Raw genomic sequence first — 23,263 nt, 5'->3', positions numbered from 1 at the left:
ACACTTGGGTGGGCTAATAAGTACAGGGATGGGATAGGGAGCACAAAGCAGGAGGGGGGATCTTTTCTCTTGGGCTTAGGGGTTCAGGAAAGGATAGAGGTCCAGTGAGGCTTGGGCTGAGTTTTCTCATCTCACATCCACATTCTTGTTCCTTCAGTCAATCATTCAACAAACTTTATTGAGTTCCTACTGTGTGCTAGGCTGGAAACTAGGGATACAGGTGTAAACAAGACACAATCTTGCCTTCACAGAGTTCACAACCTGATGGACAACTCAGATAACAAAAACCAAAAATGAAAAAGCAAAATGTCAGGGGGACACCAAGCTCTAATGAAAACCACAGATGGTAAGGGGTAGTGGGAGGTGTGTATGGTGAGGGGTTTTATGCTGGACAGTGAAGGAGGGGCAAACTGTTCACATAGGGTAAGAGTTGAATCCCAGTTCTGCCACTATTATGAGGTTTTCATGACTCTGTCACTTCTCTATGCCTCAGCTTGCTCATCTGCACAATAGGGGTAATAATAGTATCTACCTATAGGGTTGTGGAGAGGATTAAATGAGTAAACATATGTGAAGTGCTTACACAGTGCCTGGCACAGGAGTAAGGGCTAGCAAGGTTTGCTTCTCCCATTTTTCTAGCGAAGGAAACAGCAAGGGTAAAGCAGTCAGGCGGGATAGGACTCGGAATGTTCCAGGGAGGTTAGGAGTAAACATGGAGTAAAAAGTGTGGCAAGGGATGAAGCTAGGAAGGCAAGGGTGTGGGTAGGCCGAAGCATCTTCCTGTACCCCTGTGTATAGTCAGTCATCGTCCACGTTCGTGTGCCCCTTCCATAGCTCGGGAGCCTGCTATGGCTCCCCACTGCCTAGCTCCGTAACTCCTACTTCCTGGTGTGATTTTCCAGGATCTCCATAGCCCAGCTTCTTTTTTTCCTCCAACCTGATTTGCCTGCCTCCCACCCCACATACTGCTATGGTCATTTGGAGCCTCTCGCCTTTACCTAGACCTGCTTGGCATCTGCTCATCCAGGCTCTTCCTTTCACAGAAAAGTCCAGAGCCCAGAGAGAGACATGATTAAGCCAGGGCCACATAGCAGGTTAGGGGCCAAGTCTGGAGCCATGGTTTTCATGACTCTGTATTCCAGGGCTTATTGTTTACTAGGTGGGTCATTTTAACTGAGGTTACTTGTATCACAGTGTGACTTGAGTTGAGAAAAGGGGGATGAGGAAGGTGGGAATGAGGGAGGTGGAATCCACTAACTGGAAATGACTTATTCTTCCCCTTTAATGCTAATCCCACTGTTCCTCAGAGAGAAACCATTTGCAAGGCTGAGACATGAGGGAGTAGACAGTGTCCATCTGCCTTTGCTTGAGTCTATCCACTCCTATTCTAGGAGAGCTGGGTATCCCCATCTGATAAATGACTGTTGTTCAGGCCCCAGGGTCATGCTAGGGAGCAATGGCAGAGACTGCCACAGTGGCCTGAGGAAGAGTGACATTTAGAAAGGGGAGGGAGAGACCTCAGGAAAAATACAATTAACCCTGGAAATCTATATTGTCTACTAGGGCTGTCATAACAAAATACCACATACTGGCTTGAACAACAGAAATTTATTTTCTCACAGTTCTAGAGGCTGGAAGTCCCAAGATCAAGGTGCCAGGGGGTTGGTTTCCTCTTTGGCATCTCTCTTTGGTTTACAGACAGCCTCCTTCTTGCTGCCTTTTTACATTTTCTTTGTGGGTACACATCCCTTGTGTCTCTGTGTGTCCAGATTTCCTCCTTTATAAGGATACTAATCAGAATGAATTAGAGCTCACACTAACAGCCTCATTTTAACTTAATGACCTCTTTAAAGGGCCTATTTCTGAATAGAGTCACATTCTTTGATACTAGGGGTTGGGGCTTCATCAGTGATTTTTTTTGGGGGGGGGACACAATTTAGCCCATAACAAAACCAAGCCCCAAACAACGCTTAGACCTGCAAATACTAAGGACTCCCAGGATGGAAGCATCAAGAATTGGGCATTTGGGGAAGGTATCCTGAAAGAGAGAAACTTGATGTTCGATCAAAAGAAAGGGCATTCCAGGCACAAGGAACAGCATTAACAAGGGCTGGAAATACGTGCAGAATGTGGTTTGCAGAAGACAAGTTACTTAGCTGTCTAGACTCCAGAAGAGTCATAGAGGCTGGCTGGGGGTGGAGTGGAGTGTAAAGGGAAGTTAAGTTGTGAAAGGCCTTGGATGGCAGGAGAAGGGCTTGGGCTTGGTTCTATGACAGTAGGGAGCCACTGAGGATATCTTGAGCACAAGAAAGATGGCAGCTGTGCTTTAGGCCAGAAATTAGAGGCGAGAACAACGGTTTTCAAATTTGATCCCACATCATAATCACCTGGAGGTCTGGTTAAAACCAATTGCTGGATGCTGCCCCTGGAGTTCCTAATTCAGTGAGTCTGAGATGGGCCCGAGAATTTGCACTTCTGACAAGTTCTCAGGGGATCCTGCAAACGCTAGTCTTTGTCTCACAACTGGAAAACCAGTAGAAGCTTTGCTAGAGGACAAGAGTGGGGGTGGGGGTTGGGCACCTCTTGAAGCCCTCCAGGCACCAGCAGTGGAAAGATACCGCAACTGCCATATTTTACAAACGAGAAAACTGAAGCTGGGAAAGTGATGACCACAGTAGACGTTTCCAGGCCTTGAGCTTAGAATCCTGGATCTGAGTCACCATGGCATCTGGTGCCCCCCACGAGGAAAGCTCCTTGGACCTACTCCCAAGTCCACCTGGCCTAGGGCCTTGCGAGGGCACTGCCATTTTGGTTGGAAAACAGGCCCCGAATAGCTAGATCTCTCAAAGCCTGCAACAGACAAGGAGATCAAGCAAACACGAAGACAGCTGCTTCTGCGTGTGTCGGCAGCCCCTCTTAGCCCCACCCCATCACAGGCCCCGCCCAATCTAGCCCTACCCCATGTGCCAATCCCGCCTCCTCGCAGCATATTGTCTTCAGCCGGTGCGGCCCGCGTGTGGGCCGGCAGCCTGGCTCCGGTCTGGCTGAGTCAGGTTCCCGTTGCTGGCATAGTGACTGGGAACAGCCGGGAATGGGGACAGTGAGAGGAACAGGAGAGGAAGAAAGGGTGCGGCCAGGTTGGGGAAGGAGCATTGAAACAGGAACTGGCCAATGTGGCTCCCTAATCTTGAAGGGCTGTGTAACCTAAGGGAACTTGCTAAACTTCTCTGGGCTTCATTTATTGAAAACTTACTGTAGGTTTCACGAGTGCCAGGTGCTGGGGATGCAATAGTGAAAAGAGCCCACGTTGCAGTACAAGTCTTGGTTAAGAGCACAACCCCAAGTCCCAGCTTTCCAGCCTACTGACTGGGTGACAATGGGCAAGATAACTCAACTTCTGTCTGCTTCATTGACCTTATCTGTAATTTGGGAGTAAAATTCCTACCTCATAGTGTTGTGAGGATTAAATAATGTATACTTGTAAAGACTAGGAATAGTGCCTATTAAGTACTATTTTTAAGTGCATAATAAGCCTCAGTTTTAGCTATTATTATTATCTTCACCTTGGAGCTTACGTTCACAGACATTTCTTTTCAAATTTCTTTCTCATTATGAACTATCTGATACATAAAAATGAACAAAAACACTGTCCTCATCACCCTATTTAAGAAATAAGTGCTATGAATAAATACATTCTCTCCAACTTTGTTAAATCATATTTATTTTATTTATTTATTGTGAGGCAACCCTTGGTTGACCTCACAGATTACAAGGACCTTGTCAGCTTACAATCCCTTATTTTTTATTTATTTTTTATTTTTAATGCCTATAGCACCTGGACTTCCTAGGTGGTCTCTCATCCAAGTACTAACCAGGTCCAACCCTGCTTAGCTTCTGAGATCAGATAGAATTGGGCTTGTTCAGGGTAGCGTGGCTATAGACACATTCTCTCTAACTTTAGTCAGGCCTTGATATCCCGTGCCCTGGAAGCCTCTAGAATTTCCTGCCTCCAACCAATTTTCTCTTGTGCTTGCAGTCTGTGAAAGATCAAACACAAATTGGATCCTGCAATAACCCTGCACAAAAACCTCCACCTGTAAGTTACAGTCAAACATACCCCCTTAAACATTCAGGCCCTTCACTTTGACCCCCATTGACTCTTCCTGTTTGGTCTCTGCCTCCCAAGACGAAAGTTCTCCTTAACATTTCTTACGCTATCTTGCTCTTTGCATATGTCAGCCCCTCTGCCTATGGTCCTGAGTATTCTTTTCTCTCCTTCATTCACTCCAAAGGAGCACTATCCTTTGGTTCCTCAAGGCTCCCTGAGCATCATCCCAGAAGAAAGTGTGTGTGTGTGTGTGTGTGTGTGTGTGTGTGTGTGTGTGTGTCCATGTGTCCATGTACTTCCCTGACTGTAAGCTCCTGACAGCAGGCCCATGGCTGATTCATTTTCATCTGCTCCTATTAAAGGAAAGGTAGTCATCACACAGTTGTAGTTGAGTGTTTTTGGGGCACTGTGCTGAGTGTGATGCCGTAGTTACCCAGAGACTTCTGCACCATCCTTTTCATGGGGAACTCACAGTTCATCAGCTGTGATACTGCTGGGTAAGAATACAAAGGTCATTAACGGGGTCCTCATTTGAAAGACACCCCAGCACAGAGTGATTTCCTCCAGTGCCCAACTTCCCGCTCCCAAGCCCCTTTGAACTTTCCCCCTTCTCTCTTTGTCTCTATCTCTTCTGAGGACAATGGGTTCCTCATGATGACTGGCTCTTCCCCAGGGACTGTGATGTAGGACAGGGAGTGGCCATGTCATAGATACAAGAGGCTTGTGGTTTTGGGGAAACCAAGTGGATGCCAAGCCTGGCCCCAGACAGGCTAGGTTCTAGGAACAAAGAGGAAGTGCATCCAGAGCTGGGGCTCCCAGCCTGTTTTCATCCTGTCAGATATATTTGCAAAGCAGATTCTCTTCACAGGGTGAGGGGAGTCTAAGTCTCCATCTAAGTAAATTGGAAATAAACTGTGCCAGACTCCAGGGAGAGAGAGATAGGTGCCTGTGGAAGGGGTGGAGGTGGGGGAAAAGGGACATTTACCTCTATAGACATTTTGAATTTTGTACTATGTTCATATCTGTCCTATTTTTTTTTTTAAACGAAAACATACATTGGATGGTAATCAGAAGAGTTGGGTTCCAGTGTTGTAAATACCAATTACAAGCCCTCTTACCTTGGTCTCTCTGAACCTCACTTTAATAACCACCCAGTTCTCAAGCTCAAAGAGTAGGCACAAGGGAGAGCTTTGTAACTAGATGGGGCTGGGTACACTTAATTATTATTTACTCTTCATTCAGTTCATTTCAGTAGACAATAACTGAGTTACCTCTATTGTCCATAGCATGTGGGTCTCTGTACAAGTGTGGGTGTGTATGTGTAGGTCTGGGTGTGTATGTGTTTGGACATGTCAGGGTGGGGTGTGGGGAGACTACAAAGTTGATCATTATAGGGTCCTTTTCCCTAGGAGCTCCTGGTACAGCAGGACAGGTGGCCAAGTGAGCAACTTCCTCTAACACTCTAGAATTCTGCTAAGAGCCAGATAAAGGAATGAAAAATGTGGGTGCACAGAGAAGGGAACATGGATTGAAATAAGAGCTTTTGCACTGGCTGTTCCCTCTGCTTGGAATGCTGTTCCTCCAGATCCTCAAGGCCCACCCCCTTGCTTCCTTCAATTCTTTGAACAAATGCCACCTTCTCAAAGAGGCCTACTTAACCACTCCATAATAATAAATAGCAGCTCTACTCCATAATCCTCAAACACATCCCTGCTTTAATTTTAGCCAAAGCCCTTACTTTAAATGATAGTAGTTAACCTATAATAAAATTAACTTAAAAAGCTATATATTTGCTCATCTGTTTCCCTCATTTTTTTTTCATTAGAATGAAAGCTCCATGAGGGTAGGGACCATGTCTGTTGTGTTCACTACTGTGTCCCTAGTGCCTAGAATAGTACCTGGCACAGAGCAGACACTGAGTAAATATTTGCACATATGATGGTGATAAGGTTCAGAGGCAAATGGAAGGCCATGGCCATGCCTGGGGAGTTGGCCAGAGGTCTGTGGCTGCAGCAGTGGGCTGGAGGGGCACCCCATGATGTAGGATCTGAATGAGATATGGAGGGAAGAACAGTCCAGTAAGCAGGGAGGAAGATGTGGCCTAGAGAAAACCTGAGACGTTTTAGGGAACATTCTCTCTGAAATTCCACCTCAGTGCTTATCCTTTCCCTCTGATACTCTGAAAATCAGAGCCTGTTGATATGGGGGAGGGAGATTCAGTGGCCCTGTTATTCTTTTGGGGTAAGTGATTGTGGACCCATTCATGAGAACCAAAGACTACCTTAAGGTCCCTAGGCTGGGAAAGAGTACCTGCAGTGTGTGTGTGCATGGTGGTGGGGGGGGGGGCGGGGGGGGCGGGGCAGGAGAGAGAAGCCGGCAGAAGTCCCTGTGATGGTGGTGGTGGCTGAACAGAGATGTTTCTGTGAGTGTTACAGAACAGATAGCAAGGTTCAGAGGACACTCTTGTGACCAGGGGTCAGAGAAGAGGCTGAGCACACACCAAAGTCTGGCTGGAAAGGGCCTCAAAGGCCAGGCCAAGCAGGGTAGAATCTTCAGGGCCCCAGGGAGCACACAAGGATCTGGAGCTGAGAGTAGGAGGTGGCAAAGCATGGAAGCTATATTCAGAAAGAATGGCCACTCAGGGGTCTTTACCAGTGCGAGCTGTCCAAAGGGGAAGAAGAGCTATGTTTTCTAAGTCTTGTAGACAGACAAGGGGGATAGAGTGGCTATTTCACTTTGGTAGTTCATTCATTTACTCATTCACTTTATTAAGCATTTAATGTGTGCTAGACTCTATGCTGGGATCTGGGGATGCAATGAGGAATCGGTCTTGAACTTTGACCCTATGCAAGGAGAATGTACCTCAGAACAGATGTGTCAGCTTCAGGGAGGCTGCAGTTGTGCCAGCTGGGAGACCAGAGAGGGCTTCCTGGAAGAGGAGGCTTATGAGCTGGGCACTGAATGATGGTCAGAGGTTTGAAAGTTAGCCAATCAGGAGGAGAGGAAGGTTTACTCAGGAGCTCCAAACCAGGGGGTTTCAACATGTACTCTTTCATTTAATTCACCCAGCAACTCTCAGAGAAGGTAGCCAAGTCGGAAGAAGTGACATTTTACAGATAAGAAAATAAAGATCTTGGGACCAAGCCCAGAGAGAGTAAATGCCCAGCCCTAGATAACCAGCTTAAAAACAGCAGAGTTGGGACAGGAGTCCAGGGCTGTCTGACTCCCAGCCAAGTGCTCCTCCTGTGGGCTTGCCACTGGTTATTTTGGAGTTCCATTCACTGCTGTTTTCTAGGGTTCTGTGAAGGAGCTGTTAGCTAATTCCCAACCCTCGAGATCTTGATCCGCCCCTGCCCGACCCCTGAGAAGATCCAGGACATGGACCAGTGACCCAGCCCAGGTTCCTTAGTGATTGGCTGAGGGCAGGCAGTGGCCAGGGTGGAAGAAAAAGATGCATCAGACTTTGAGTCTGAAGGCTAGGGGCTTGTCCCAGCCATGCTATGTCTTGGTTGTGCAGCCTTGGGCAGAATACTTCATCTCTCTGTGGTCTTTAGTTTCCTCCTCTGTCGAATGAAGACACTGCACTCCAGTATTCCCTTCCTCCAGTCAGTTGAGAAACTGAGGACATAATGGGCCCAACCCTCCCACATAAAAGTTAGCTGTTATCATTTTAAGGAACTGGGGCTTGCCTGAACCACTAGAATGATGACAAAGATATTACTACACTGTGCCTACTGCAAGCTAACTTTCACTGATCAGGCCTAAGTGCTAAGTGCTTTATGTGCATTAATTCATTGAATGGAGTACAAATTGGAAAACATTGAAAGGAAAATGATCATCAATATATATGGTCTGTAAAGATGATGATGATAAAGATATCTTGCAAAGCAATGTAATTAAAGGATTCACAAGTCTTTGAGAGTGGCTACAGGCTTTGCAGACCGTGCACTTTGGCCCCTTGGCACAACTCTGGGCCTTTGCTTATTTCAGCGGAATGGCCAACATACTCAGAGCACAAACAGCCAGCCTCCGCCCTCAGCCCCCCAGCCCTTGGATGAGGTGTTTAGGCTTCAAGCCAGGCCTGCCCCAAGATTTCTATTCCGGAGTAGCTCGGATGCAACCCCAGGAGGGCAGCCAACAAGGGGCCCAGCAGCTTATCTCTACACAGAGACTCTCCAGCGGGCAGACTGTCTCCGCTGCTGCTGAGCCAAGCTGATAAAGAGGACAGACCCTTGTGTTTACTGTGGCTGGAAGAGTGGGGCCTCCTGGGGGCGGTCCAGTCTCCTCTGGGAACAAACTGTCTGTTTGCTGAGATACCATCGCATTCCTGCAGCCACGGCCACCCCAGGATGGATGGGGTGGAGGGCGGGGGTGGAGATGCGAGAGGAGGAGGAAATATGACAGCTGCCGGCCCTCCGTTTCCCTGGGGCCCACACTGAGGAGGCCTGCACTGGGTCCTCCAAGGGGTTTATGGTTTTCCGTATTGACTGTTAAGCATTCATAAAGGTCATTAATGGCCAACATGGGCACTTCACTCTAGAGTTTACAGAGCATTTTCTCAACATTTATCTTTTTTTGCACTTCCAGATAACCTTACATTTAGGCAGTCTATTTAAGTTTCACGCAAGAGAGATGCCTAGCAAGGCTGGAGCACAGGCCAATGACATAGCCAGACAAGGAGCAGGGGCCCTGAATGACCTTCAGCTGACCAGGCCAACTCACAGTAATAGCTAAAATTTACAGAGTGCTTACCATGTGGCAATGACTGTCAAAGCACTTAGGTATACTAGCTCATTTAATCTTCACTACAGTCCTTCTAAGGTAAGTGCTATCATTATATCCATTTAAAAACTTTTAAAAAATCTTTTCTTTTTTTATTTATTTTTTATTGTTTAATTAATTAATTATTTTAATTGAAGAAATGATTTAAAATTTTCCTCCTCATCTACCTTCCCTCTCCCCATCCCGACCACTAGTCATTATATCTATTTTACAGGTGAAGAAATTGAGGCAGCCACAGGTTAAGTAACTTGCCTAAATCATACAGGCAGAAAATGGGAGGGCTGGGATTTGAACCTCAGCAATAAGACTCCAGAATCTTCAACTAAACCATTATGCTACATTGCTAGCTTAAAGTTAGATGATGATATATATGTTTCTACCTTGGTTATAATTGCAGAGGCAGCTGAATAAAGGGGAAGAACAGGCTTTGGAATTCCGCTTGGGTTCAAGTCCTAGCACTGATGCTAATGAGCTCTGAGGCTGAACCTCACCTCTCTGAGCCTCAGTTTCTTCTGAAAAGCAGAAATAGCACCTGCCTTAGCTGTGGATGTGAGAGATGTATGTGGAGGGTCTGGCACAAGGTAGATTTTCATTAACAAATCACAATAATTACTTTACCAGCTGAATTGGGGAGGTGGCCTGTCAAAATTGAGACTTCAGAAGTGTATTTCTTAAAAGAGAGTCTCCATCACTCAGCTTTGGGGGCACAGAGGTTGGGTGACATCTAGGGTTTGGATGGCTTCATTGTTGGGCAGACTTGAGGTCAAATTGCAAAACTCATCACTTGCTGTGTGGCCTTGGGGAGTTGCTTAACTCTTTTGAGTCTGCAAAATGAGAATACTAATAAAACCTTCTCATTGGGTTGTAAAGAATAGATCATATCATTTAGAGAAAGGAACACTGGGCACACTGACAAGCATGTAATAAGTGCTCAGCAAATGCTGCTGCCACTATTGTTCATGGGGGTGGGAGTAGGAGTGTGGTTGACGGAATAATGCCCACCTTTCAAGATGTCCATGTCCTAGTCCCTAGTCCCTGTGACTGTGTTAGGTTGCATGCTAAAGGGGAATTGAGGTTGCTAATCAGCAGCTGACCTTGAGATGGGAGATTATTCTGTATTGTCAAGGTGGGCCCAATGTAATCACAAGCGTCCCTAGAAGTGGAAGAAGCAGGATGAGAGAGTCAATGTCAGAGTGATGTGAGTGAGAAGGACTCCACCAGTCAGTCATTCCTGACTTTGAAGATGGATGAAGGGGCCATAAGCCAAGAAATGTGGGCTGCCTCTAGAAGCTGGAAAAGGGAAGGAAATGGATTCTCCCCAGAGTCTTCAGAAAGGTATGTGGTGTCACCAGTACTTTTCATTTTAGTCCAGTGATACCCATTTTGAACTTCAGACTTCTAGAACTATATGGTAATACAATTTGAGTTGTTTTAAACCATTAAATTTGTAGTGATTTGTTATAGCAGCAAAAGGAAACTAATACAGCGTGTGAATTTGTCCCTGAAGACTGGTAACGGGTAGAGATGGGGGCCGGGATACACATGAAGAGGAAACCATGCACCCAAAGGCCCCTTAGGCTAGAAAGCATAAGGCATTTTGAGAGAACAGAGGGAAAATCTATGTGGGTCTTTGCAAAAAAATGGACATGATTCTCCACCCTTGCCAGTGTTCCCTTTGCAATATAACTAGGGAGCTTTTCCAATCAAGAGAGAGAGTCTATTTCCCCATCCCTTGAATTTGCACTTGGCCCTATGACTTGCTTTGACCACACAACCTACAAGTTCCAAAGCTGGGCCTCAAGAGGCATTGTGCGCTTCTGCACCTACTCTTGCTGTTCTTGGAACCTTGTCACCAGTATATGAACAAGCGTTGGCATGACAGAAAGCCTTTAAAATGGCTCTGGTGAGCTTTACTTCCTAGGATGAATGTCCTTTGTCATCCCCTCCCACCTAGTATTGGCTAGACCTACTGCCTTGCTTCCAATGAATAGAATACAATAAAAGACATGGGCTGGCACTTCTGATACTAGGTCACAAAAAGACTTTGTAACTTCCATTTTGCTCTCCCTTTCTTGCTCTCTCGCTGGCAAGCTTTGAGGGACTCTAGCTGCCATGTCATGAGAAGCCAATGGTGACATGGATATGATGCTTCTGGTCAACAACCAGTGAAAACCCTGAGACCCACCGAGAACCACATGAGTGAGCTTCAGAAGCAAGATCTTCCCCCATTTGAGGCTTGAGATGACTGAAGCCCTAGTTAATTCCTTGACTGCAGTCCTGTAGAGACCCTGACCCAAAGATACTTAGCTAAATGGCACTTGGATTCTTGATCCACAGAAACTGTGAGAAAATAAAAGTTTGTTCTTAGCTCTGTAATTTGTTATGCAGCAATAGATAACTAATACATCACCAGACTAGTCTGCTGGATGATGAATGACATGAGGCCCAGTCACTTTCTTTCATCCAGCTAACAGCCAGACAACCACTAGACATGTGAATGAGGCCATCCTAGACCAGCCAAACCCAGCCAAGCTGTTGGCTGCTTGCAGACATATGAGAGAGCCAAGCCAAGATCAGCTGAGCCTGGCCCAGATCAGCAGAACTTCTGGCTGACCTTAGACTTGTTAGCAATAATATAAGTTGTTGTTTAAAGCTACTGAGATGTGGGGTGATTTTTTTTTTTAATCCAGAAATAGCTGACTGATATAACCTGCATAGCCAGCGGGTTATACATGCAGTAGTAACTGAGCCTGGGAAGCAGTGTAGAGAACTTAATGTGAAGGGTTTTGATGTCAGATTAAGGCATTTGGAGTTTAATTTTCAGGAAATAGGAGTAGGATTTTGAACAAGAGAATAAAATCATGATCAGAGCTGCGGTTAAGGAAGTTTCTTGTGGCAGCAGGGAGTGGCGTGAATCAGAGGCGGGGATCATTTAGGAGGCTGCTGTCATGAGGCAGATGAGCAGTGATAGAGGCCTGAAACTGGATAAGGGGTGAGGAATGGGAGACAGAGAGTAGAGGTGGAATCAGTGGAACTTGTTCTGGATTGAGTTGGGGGCAGGGCAGTGGAAGACAGAAGCTGACACTTAAATTTTGATCATGGGAGGCTGAATGGTTGGTGGTATTGTTGACAGAGATGGGTAAGTCAGCATCCAAGGAGGTAGGGAGATGCATGGTATTTGGGACAGACTGAGGGTTAAGTGCAAAGAAACCTTCTGGGAAGAGGCCCAGGAGACAGTGATTCAAGACTGCAAAGGGAGCTTTATCCCCAGCCTGGTGTATCAGTCAGGTCTGGGGAAGGGTAGAGAATAGCACATTCAGACTGGGCAATTAAGAGGAGTGAATAAAGGACTACTTACAAAGGTGTGCGATGGGTTTGGGCATTGCAGGAGGGATGGTGAAGTAGCCTGGGACTAGCAATAGTGAGGTGATATCACCCCTAGGTCTGAGGAAGCCCCACAGGAGGGAATAGAAACTAGGACCAGGAGAGGATATGGTACAGAGAAGGCTGCCTTATAGGAGCCGTGGCCTTTGGTAGCAGATGCAGATAACCCATGGCAACCTAACAAGGAGGACATAGAGGAATAAATGCCCTGACTACTTTCTCTTCCTCTTCTGGGAGAACTTTCTGGGGTCCAACCTGAAGTCAGAGAGCAAGGTTGCCTGTTGATGCAGCCCATACACATCAGCCTCACAGGACACAGAGAGGGTGGAGAAAGGGAGGGATGAATAAAAGATATCTAGCCCCCTAACAAATAACAACTTTTAAGCTTAAGTTAATCAATGACCCCATCCTGGCAAAAGAGATTTGAGGGTAAATCTGCTAGGGAGTTTCTGGGAAAGGTTTTACACTCTTAGGAAGGAGACAGCAGAAGAGACGTTCTTTATTGTGTGTGATGTGATACCTGGAACTGCAGCAGCCATTTTGCAATTGTAAGTGAAAGTAGCCGAAGGCAAAACTGACCCACTGAGGATGAATAAGCAAAGAGATGAAAAAAAAGAACTATGTCCTCAAAGTCTTTGTGGACTATCTCTGAGAACTGTCCTACCTCCAAGTTTCTTTTTTCGTGAAATGATAAAGGTTCATAATGTTTGAACCACTTTGAGTCAGATTATTTGCAGCCCAAAGCTTCCTAATGGACACAACTGCCATTCACCATCTCTAAGCCCATATGCAGGCATTCTTGGCACCCACAGACTGCAGACCAGGCCCTCCTGTTTTCCTCTACTGACCACAGGCTTGCACTGACTGTATCAAATTCAGTGCAATTTCAAATACTTTTTCTATCTATGATGAAAGAGTCAGAAGAGGGAGATAGGTCCTCTGCTAGGCTGCCCCATAGTTACAGATGGCTTCTGGTGGTGAAACTGACCACAGTAAAGACAATTCCATAGAGGCAGGTGGCATAGGCTTTGTCAGAACTAGCCTCAAATCTAGGTGTGCTGCTGTCCAACTGTGTGACTTTGGGCAAGTTAGTTAACCTCTCTCAGGCTTGGTTTTCTTACTGGAGGTAGTAAGGGTTGAATTAGATAAAACAAACAAACAAACAAACAAACAAACAAACAAACCATGACACAAATCCTAGCCCTAAGAGGCTTCCTTTAAAGGACTTAATCCTTCTCTCATCCCTTTCCACTGCTGGGTTGAATGTGAGGGAAGTTGGAAAGGGTCTAAAGGGATATCGGAAAGAGAAACAATCCAATCAAAGGAAGGATATGAGTTCCCAGATAGCAGTGATTTGACTTGACACATAGAAGGACCTTCCATGTGTTTGATAAATAAATAAATGAAACAATAAATAAATAAAAAAAAGAATGAGTGAGTAAAAGGGCTAGAACGATGGAAAATTTTTACTCCAGAGAAAAAGACTGAAGGAGGGCTTTGTAAAATTCCAATGATCAATAGCCAGGGTGCAGATGGCAGATCAGTCAGGATAGGCTAGGTAATGCTGTAGTAACAAACAACCCCAAGTCCCAGTGGCTTTACAACCATCTTTATTTTTTGTTTATACAATACTTGGTGGGTTATCAGGGTGCTTTGTTCTTCAAAGTCAAAAATCCAGTTGAAGGAAGCTCCATGTTGACATGCTTGTATATCAGAGGCAGGAAAAAGAATGTAGCAATTCCTGCACTGGCTCTTAGATCTCCTACCCTGAAGTGTTTCACATAACTTCTGTTCATATTGTGTTGAGGAAAGCAAGTCACATGGACACACTGAGTTCAGGGGGTTAGAGAAGCACATAGAATCCTACTATGTTCCCAGAAAAGAGAGGGCTGGTTGTTTGTCAACAGTCCTAATAACGACCATCAGTGGTATAAGGCAGAGTGGGGCTTGGGCCGAATGTAGCTTAGACATGGTTTGTTTGGCCTGTTCAGTATTTTAAATATTTTTGTAAGTTTTCCAACATTTATGACATTAAGATATGTCATCTACAAATCCATATAATCTGGCTAAATTTGAAAAGTTGGATAATCTGGTGACAGTGAGCCAAGTTGTATTAATTAAAATTAAGTTGGGTGGAGGATAACAAAAAAATGCAAAATAAAAGTAGCTTAAATAAGATAGATGCTTCTTTCTCATGTAAAAGTATCCAAGAGATAAATAGGCAGCCCAGGCCTGGGGCGGTGGGTTAAAAAAGTCATCAGGGACTTAGGCTCCTCTCTCTTTCTACCCTCTTGTCTTCAGTATATAGCTCCCATTTGCAAAGTTTGCTTCATGGTCCAGAATAGCTTCCAGGGCTCCAGCCATTACATTCATACTCTAAGAGAAGGAAAAGTTGAAGGCATAAAATCTATCTCTCAGCTGAGTCAGCTTTCCTTATGCAGCCTTCCCACAATTCTTACACAAAGCTTCTACTTATATTTTATTGGCCGGAAATAGTCACATGGCTATACCAAGTATGATAGAGGGTAAGGATAGTCATATGTCAGGACTCAGGCCAAGCTAGTCCTTTTGTCCAGGATATAATATGCCCAGCTAAAAATAAATCATCATTAAAGAGAAAGGGAGAGAACTGAGGTTTCATAGGCACCTAACACTCTCTGTCAGGGGTCTGCAGTCCTGATTGTCTGGAATGGAGTAGTGATATGCTCACACTGGGCTTGAGCTCACCAATTTGCCACAGATCCCACCACTCCCTAATGCCTCTCCAGCACTCAGTGTCAGTTACTATTTATCATTGGGCTTGTGCTGATGTTTTTTTCCTTATTGGAATGAAGAGGAGAAAAAAATTTTCAATACCTATGTTTCTATTAAAAATCAAAAGAGCAAAAGATATACCAAATTGTTATGCGCTTTAAGAAAAATGAGAGCAGAAACATATTTCTTTGGGAAAGAGAAAAATATTCCTAACTGTGTATCATGCAAACAAGGTGTGTTGAAAAAAATGCAGTTTAACACACCATTATGAAAGAGCTTACTTGGTTTACTCACCACTCTGGCCTGGCAGGCATTTTACTGGTTGTGTAGTTCCCTGGGAAGACAGTGGGCCTCAGATCTCCCTGCTTCTGTATAGCTCACCACTCTTCCTGGGAGGAGAACAGTCTCATTTTGTCCAACCTCTCTTACCCCTTATTTGGAATGATCTTGCCCTTCTTTGTATTCAGGGCTTATTTTGAGCAAGTTCAAAACCGCCTCACAAAGTTCAAGATCATTATAGCAGGCAAAAATGCAGTGAAATAGCACACCACTGTCAGTTAATTACTAAAATCCTTTAATAGCTGACATTATTATAAATTATATACCCATTATGGCAGGGACAATTGGGCTCTCTGTTTTTCTTGCCCAGCATTGGAACCCTAAACAATGCTGTCTTGTTGGAGAGAATGACCTGGATGCACTTGGAGGCAAGTGGGGAGTTTACAAGGGCTACCTATGCTGACCACAGCAGCTTGTGGGCCTCTGAGGACACTCTGTTTCCGGTGGGAATGAGGTAGTGGCCTGATGAGGCCTCAGAATCAACCTCTCTCGATTCTCACCTGCCTTCCCACTGCTGTGGCTACAAAAGTCTCTTGACTTTGGGCCTCTCAACTCTCTCTGCCCTGTTCCCTGCTCCTCTTCCTGTCTAGGCTCAACTCAAAGAGCCCCTCTTCCAGGCAGCCTCCCCTGATTCTCCTTCCTCAAGTTCCAGATACATGGTAGGCTTGTTCTCTCTCTCTCTCTCTTTTTTTTTTCAGTCAGGTACATAAAGTACACATTGTAAGTGATGATTTTTGACATATGCGTATATTGTGTAACCTCCTCCCTAAGCAAGATGTAGGACATGGATTTTGTCTTTACTCGAAAAGGTTCCTGTGCATGAGAATCCTCTTGGGAGTACGTGAAAAATGCAGCTTCTAGTCTAACCCAGAGAAGCTGGTTCAGTGGGTCTGGGATGGTCCAGGAGCGCAGGTTAACTGTACCCAGGTCTTCAGGTCAAGGGGCCTGCAGCCCACCGTTGGAGAAATCCACTAACTGCTTGCTGGGGTAGGTCCTGTGTCTTCTTCATTATCCCCCCTTTGGCAGGGGCATGTTCTAGTCCTTTTATCTCAGGGTCCAGCAAGGTTCTGGGCTGAGAGTGGCACCCATATGGATGGATCTAGGCTGGGTGCAGCCTGAAGCTACACAATTTGCGAGGCCATCTTTAAGAGAAAGAATACTTTGTTGGGTGCAGGGCCTTGGAAGGGACCTCTACAAGCGACGTTTGCCCTATTTTCAATCCACCTCTGGCACCCACTGAGAAATTGTGTTCTTAGATGTCGTGGTAAGAAGTTGTCTGCTGGACAAGACAGATCGTTCCTCGGCTCCCTCCTTCTATCCACAGGAATAGCCATGGGGATGTTTAGCCTTGCTGCATATTAGAATAACTTGGGAGAGCTTAAAAAACAATATATGTGGGCCCCCACAGCAAATATTCTGATTAATAATTGTTCTGGGGGTGAGGATTGACCTTTAGTATTTTTCAAGCACCTAGGTGATTCTTACACACAGTCAAGGCTGAGAACCCCTGAGCAGCAGTCTGACCCTAAATTTTAATCTTTATCTGTGCCAAATTTATACTAAGAGAAGGTCAGGTCACTGCACCTTCCACAGTCACCTCTCTTTCTGAAGAGGCCAGGACTCTTGGCTGTGGTCAGTGTCATCGTTCCTGGCCCACTCTTTAAGTTGTGTTACATAACTGTATAAATATGTCATTTCACTTATGTATGGTATACAGATAAAGTGGAATTGCAGTGTCAACAGGTGTAGGCATTGCTGCAGGAGGGGAAGTTGGTACCTTTATTGGGAGGCCAATTTGGCCCTATCTATCAAAAATTAAGTCCCCTCTCCCTGAACAATTTCTGAAGCCCCTCCTGGGTGCTGGGCTAGGGATACAGAGACGAGGAACACTCGGGGGGCTCTCAGATGTGAACACATAATTTCCAGCCCTGGGAAGGAGGGATGTACAAATGCCGGGACAGTGCAAGGAAGACAGACTTGGGCCTGTCACTGGGGATAGAGAGAAAAAAGTTTGCTGAGAGGAAAAGAAGGAAGGGTATTCTGGGCAGATGGAACAGCATGTGCAAAGGCTGGATGAAAGAGAACAGGACACCGGAGAACTATGGGGTGTTCTTGGGAGCACACACTATTGTTCAGGGTCTGTGTGGTGGGAGGGGGAGATGAGGTGAGACCTGCACCATACGGTTGGGCAGCTACTCTTTACTTATTAGTTATGGAGATCCATTGATATGTTTGCCTTCTGGGAGCCTCTGGGTCAGAGAGGAATACTAGAAGGCTCTCTCTGGCCATGATGTGGAGAACAATTGAATGCAGACATCTCTCTCAAATAAACTCCCAGTCCCAAGGGGTGGGCTCCCTTCCACCTATAGCAAGTACCCAGTAGAAGCACTATAGCCAAGCACCAAAACATAGCCCTGGGCATGTCTCTTAAAAAAGGCCTCCTGTATGCCCCCTGAAGGTGGAGGGCAGTGAGCCTCTTCCAGGAAGGGCTGGGATCAGAGCAGGTTTGGAGTTGTGGTCTGATGCTACTTGCAGTGACTGTGCCACTCGTTAGAAGTCTCCTATCTCTGTCCAAAATTCATGGGAAATTTGCATTCTATTCCCTGATATATCTGATATATCTGGGGTAGCTTAAATATTAAAAATAGAATATATTACAAATATAATATGTAAATAAATTTCACCAACATCTTTGAGTCAAATTAGCTCTCCAGAAAGATCCTTTGACTTCAAGAGACACGCCCAGTTCCTCAATTTGAGACAGACTGGTGCAGGTAACCCAATTTCACTATAGCAAATCCACATTCCTCACCCTGATCTTTGTGCTACTGCCTCCAGCCCTCTCAACAACCTTGGGACTTGCTGCACTTGACTCATTTATGCCTCTATTCATTTAATTATTGGATATTTCTGAAATCTGATAATGGGCAGGGTGTTACCCTCTCTCGTGGTATCCACAAAGAGTAGAGTGACAACAGCAGCTCTAACTAACTTGTACATATTATGTCAATCAGTATTATGACCCTATGAGGTAAGTACTTTTATTATCAAATCCACTTTACAGATGGGGAAACCAAACCTCAGAAAGGATAGGTAAAGTGACCATGGCCACTTTGTAAGGGGCAGAACCAGGATTAGGATCCAAGTAGTCTGACCCCAGCGCCTGCCCTGTTACCTCTTGCACTACACACATTGACCAACTGGGGGGGCAGGAAGCCTTAAGCAGTAAAGGACAAGGAGCCCTGGGAGTCAGAAAACCTCGGCTCAGTTCCACACTCCCTCCTTTTGGTCCCGTGATCTTGGGCAAGCCAGCCTCCTTTCCTGGCCCTAGAATCTCCCCAGGTTCCCCCTCTCTACTCCATTCTGCTCCTCTCTGTGAAAGGCTGTATAGATAGTGGAGGGTTAAGTGCAGCCTAGGGGGGTGAGACCAGTAGCAACTGGGACGGGAAGTTTCTCTTGGTTCCCTTACACAGTCCATCTTCCTTCTCTAGGTCACTACCTCCAATAAGCTGCTGAGTCCTACAGTGTGTCAGGACTTTACCCTTTTAACTCCCACCTCGGTCAAGTAGGTCCATTTTGTAGATGAGGAAATTGAGTTTCCTAGAGATTAAGTGGTTTGCAGGGTTAGTTCAGTGGCTTAACCTGGTAATAGTGGACCCTGTGTTCATTTCACTAATAAAAACTACCACTTATTGAGCACTTATTAGATGCCAGACACTGTGCTAAGCATTTTAATCTTTAAAACAACCTCACAGTATTATTATTACCAGTTAAGCCTCAGGCTCCCCATCTGTAATCTATAACCTGGTAAGAATAATAGTGCACTATTGAGGGTTGTTGCAGAGTTAAAGGAAGTTGTCCAAGTCCACACAGTTAAGAGATGGCTGAACAGGTTTTGAACTCAGGTCTGTTGGATTAAACTAAGTAATGGTTAAGAACCGTTGCTCTGTATTGCCCAAGCACAAGCTGCTTGGAGTGATAATAGTAAAACCAGCAGTCGATTTAGAGAGGGCCCATTATTATAAACAGGACGAAGAAAATCATACTCCCTGAGGAAAAGTAGTAAAAAGCTAACAAGTAAACAAACAAAAAAGCCTAAAAGTGGGTTAGATTAGGAATTGGTTAAACCAGTGTTCTTAACATTGCATGTATCCTGATCGTTTCCAGGATAATTTCAGGTGATGCACAGATAAACATATTATATGTTTTTATTTTAAAGTGATAAATATAACTGGCACATTGTGACTTCATGGATATTACTGCTTATGATAAGGCTAAATACAAATGGTAAATTGATTTTAAATTTAAGTAAATAAGTGTCAATAACGTGTACATTGTTTAGATGTTCTCTCACCCTCTCAGATATGTAACAGCAAATCGTGCTGGTTCTATTTTCAAGAATGTCCAGAATCTGACCACTTCTCCCCAGAATCACAGCAACAGCCTCCTACCAGGCCCCTGCCACCCTGCCCCCTGCAGTTTATTCTTCACATGGCCACCAGAGGGAGCCAGTTAAAACAAGGTGGATTATGGCCCAGCTCCCATCAGAACCTCTAGGTTCTCTCCTAGCTCACTCAGATGACAAGCCAAAAACTCAGCAATGGACTGTATAAATCTACAATCAGCCCCCCAGCATTTCTCCCATCTCATTATCTCTTTGATGGTCCTGGAACATGCTAGGCATGCTCCCACCTCAGGACCCTTGCTCTTGCTGTCCTCTGTGCCCAGAACATTCTTCTCCCAGATGTCATAGTGGTTCCCCAACTACCACCAAGATTTTACCCAAACGTCACCTTATCTGGGAAGGCTTTCTTGATTACTTTCTCTGAACCACACCTACCCTCTCTTGGCATTCCTCTCTCCTCTTCTCTGCTTTATTTTTGACCTTGGCAGCTTTACCTTCCAAAACACTGTACACCTGAATATTTTGTTTATAGTCTGTCTGTCCTCCCACTAGATTCCCTTGAGCTCAGAAATTTTTGTGTTTTGCTAATTGCACGATCCCTAGCACCTAGAACATGGCCTGGTACTCATAGGAGCTCAATAAGTATGTGTCAAATGAATGAACAAAAAGTTCCACTCAAGGGTGTCCCAGCTCCCCCAGCTGGGAACACGTTGGCCAAGTAGATTTACCTTCCTAAGGGGCAGGCAATACCACCTAGGCAGTTGGGCTTATAGTTATTCTCCCTGAGATTTAATAAGTGGGACCTTGGTTTATCCATCAGTTTCCTGTGAAGTAGGTTAGGAAGAAATAGTCTTCTTGCTAACCCGTCTGACTACAGTGAGAGAGGCAGCTCAGACTCCCTCTGTGATGCTTCTGTTCATAAGCAGTGGCCCTTAGAGCTGCCTCTTCCCACCACCAAGAAGCAATCTCTGCCTTGTATGATTTGTTTCATGCCTTGTATCTTCTCATCTAAGGTGGAAACTTCCCAGGGCAAAGGATCATGTTTTCTTTCTTAGAACCAGGTTTTAAGCAGCCCTGGGTTCAAATCCCAATGCTGACACCTATCAGCTGTGTGACCAGAGACCGATTACTTAACTTCTCCATTTCCTTTCTAAAAAACAGGTCTAGTAAGAATAACTTCTTCATTGTGGTTTTTGGGGGTGGATTTGATGAGATAGTGTATATAAGTGTTTGGTACAGGATGATAATGAACATGGAACTTGGTGAAGACAGCGACTGCAGTTCAACCATGTGACAAATATTTATTGAGCACCCACTATGTGACAGGTGTTGTGCTAGGGACTGGAGAGGAGAAATGGGGGCAGGTGCTGCGCTGTGCGAATTAGCTTGAGAGCACAGACAGAATGGCATCAAATGGCCTACTCTGACTCTACTCCCTTTGTGCTGCTGTGGGTGGCCAGTTTCACCACCTATACCCCTGTGGGGCTTACATTCCAGAGGCAGAGGAGAACGACAAGTAGTTGTGCACTTTAGAAATTGTGAGAAGTGCTATAAAGGGGAAGCACTGAGCGCTTTGGGGGAAAACTGGAATAATGGGGAGGTTTGAAACTAAGGGGTTAGAGTTACGTCTTTGTGAGTTAACTTTGTGAGTGACATAGTTTCAGAGACCTGAGAAGCAGCAGCTGGGGCTCCACCTTTCACCTTCCCTACACCCCCAGGGAATTGGAGCTTGTTTTCCAGAGTGGCATAAGCTGTACGTAGCTCCACGGCCTTGCCTTGCTGGGTCCCACTGCATACACCCTCTAGTGGTCACAATACAGCCTGGTGCTTGGCTGGATTGGCCCTGGGAATCCAAGGACAGTGGGACTGACTGTCACAATTCCTTTCCTGATACTATCTCTCCTCAGAAGCAGTCTTCCCATGAAAAGGGATGACTCTGGGTTCTCCTGTCCTAATTTTGGCAACCACCTTGAGCAAGATTCCTATTCCCATTTCACGGATGAGGACCTCAAGGCTTACAGAGCCAAGAAAGGTTAAGTGGGATCAATTTTGAACTCAGACCTAGCAGACTCTTGGGTCAGTCATCCGGCTGGTACTTAATGGCACCCCATCCCCAATACCACATCTCTGGATGAGCAAGAGCCGAAGCCAAACTTGGTCAGAACTACTGATCAGGGAAGAAGGCAGCTCTCCAGGGAAGACCACTGCTTCAGTCTCCTGTAGGCCTGAGGCCCCAACACAGGCCAGACATCTCAAGGTACTCCCCCAGGAACATTGCAGATAGAGATGCCATTGTACCTCAGGGAGATGTAGGGGATGGAAGGGAAGGAGCCAGAGTTCATAGTTACCCCCAGGGGTAAGCACTGAGCATTTGTGGAAGCCCTGTGGGGTAACCCATATCCTGCCCAGGGTCCCATTCCCTTTGCTTCCCATTATACACGCATACTCTTTCCCCCAAAGTGGCTGCATTCAAATTCTGCCTCTGCCACTAACCACAAGCTTGTGCAAGTTAATATCTTTCTGCTTCAGTATCCTTATCTGTAAACTGGTGGTAATAACCATACTTATCCCCAAAATGCTGTTATATGGAGTCCAGGGCCTCACTCCATAACACTTTGGTTCAGCAGTACCAATGGACCACATTTTCAAAAATTGCTGTCCCTGAAGGCTGTGCTCTGGCAACACAAACCCATATGCCACTTTCAACACTATCTTCATTTCAATAGCAAATTGAAAGGGCAAGTTCCCGTGCCTCAGTTTCATCAGCTGTAAAATGGAGATAATAGGACCTATCAGAGTTGTTGTGAGAACCAAATGACTACAATCTTTGTAATGCTTGTAACAGTGCCTTGCCCAAAGACTCAACACCACAAGCTATTATTGTAATCAACAGCCAAACCAGCAAATACTCTGATAAAAGGAAACACTTTACATTACATTGAGTTTCTCCTTGTGTTTTAAGATACATTAATTTCCTTAAGGAGAGAAGTGACTGAAAGGAGCCAGAAGAGGGGCTTCTGGGGTGCAGGTCACGATGTCTTCCGGGTACTGGTTACACGGGTGTGTTCACTCGTGAAAATGCATCCTGCTGATCACTTGTGATTTGTACACTTAAAATGTACTATCTCCTAGGGTCTATATCATTTTGTGAAGAACGCAGGGCAGGCATCATCATTCTCATTTTTCAAACGCGAAACTGAGGCGAAGACAACTATTTTAATTTGGCCGAAGCACTAGGGGATGAGGGTGGGTAAAGCCTCTCAGCCCGACGTTCTGTTCGGGGAAACTGCCTTTCCCAGAGAGCGCGGCGCGAACAGTACCTGGTTCCAGGTAAAGCTCAGCAAATGGTTCTGAGTTTTTCCTGCAAATTCCGCCCTTCCCCTGTACACACACAACTCAGGGCCGAGGGCTTGCACCGCCACACACTCACGAGGCTAGCCTCACACGTGGGCAACCGGGATGGAGACCCGCGAGTCCAATCCCCTGCGGCC

At 45.6% G+C, this 23,263-nt stretch overlaps 1 pseudogene; it reads right to left on the bottom strand.

Annotated features, from left to right (window-relative positions):
• Positions 1–3,823: 3,823 nt before the first annotated feature.
• Positions 3,824–3,942, bottom strand: LOC111735896 (annotated as a pseudogene).
• Positions 3,943–23,263: the final 19,321 nt, after the last annotated feature.

The sequence above is a fragment of the Pteropus vampyrus genome, unplaced genomic scaffold (genome assembly GCF_000151845.1).
Source record: "Pteropus vampyrus isolate Shadow unplaced genomic scaffold, Pvam_2.0 Scaffold15, whole genome shotgun sequence".
NCBI classification, from domain to species: Eukaryota; Metazoa; Chordata; class Mammalia; order Chiroptera; family Pteropodidae; genus Pteropus; species Pteropus vampyrus.
Note: the sequence above shows the minus strand (reverse complement) of the source record. Positions and strands in the feature narration are given on the sequence as shown.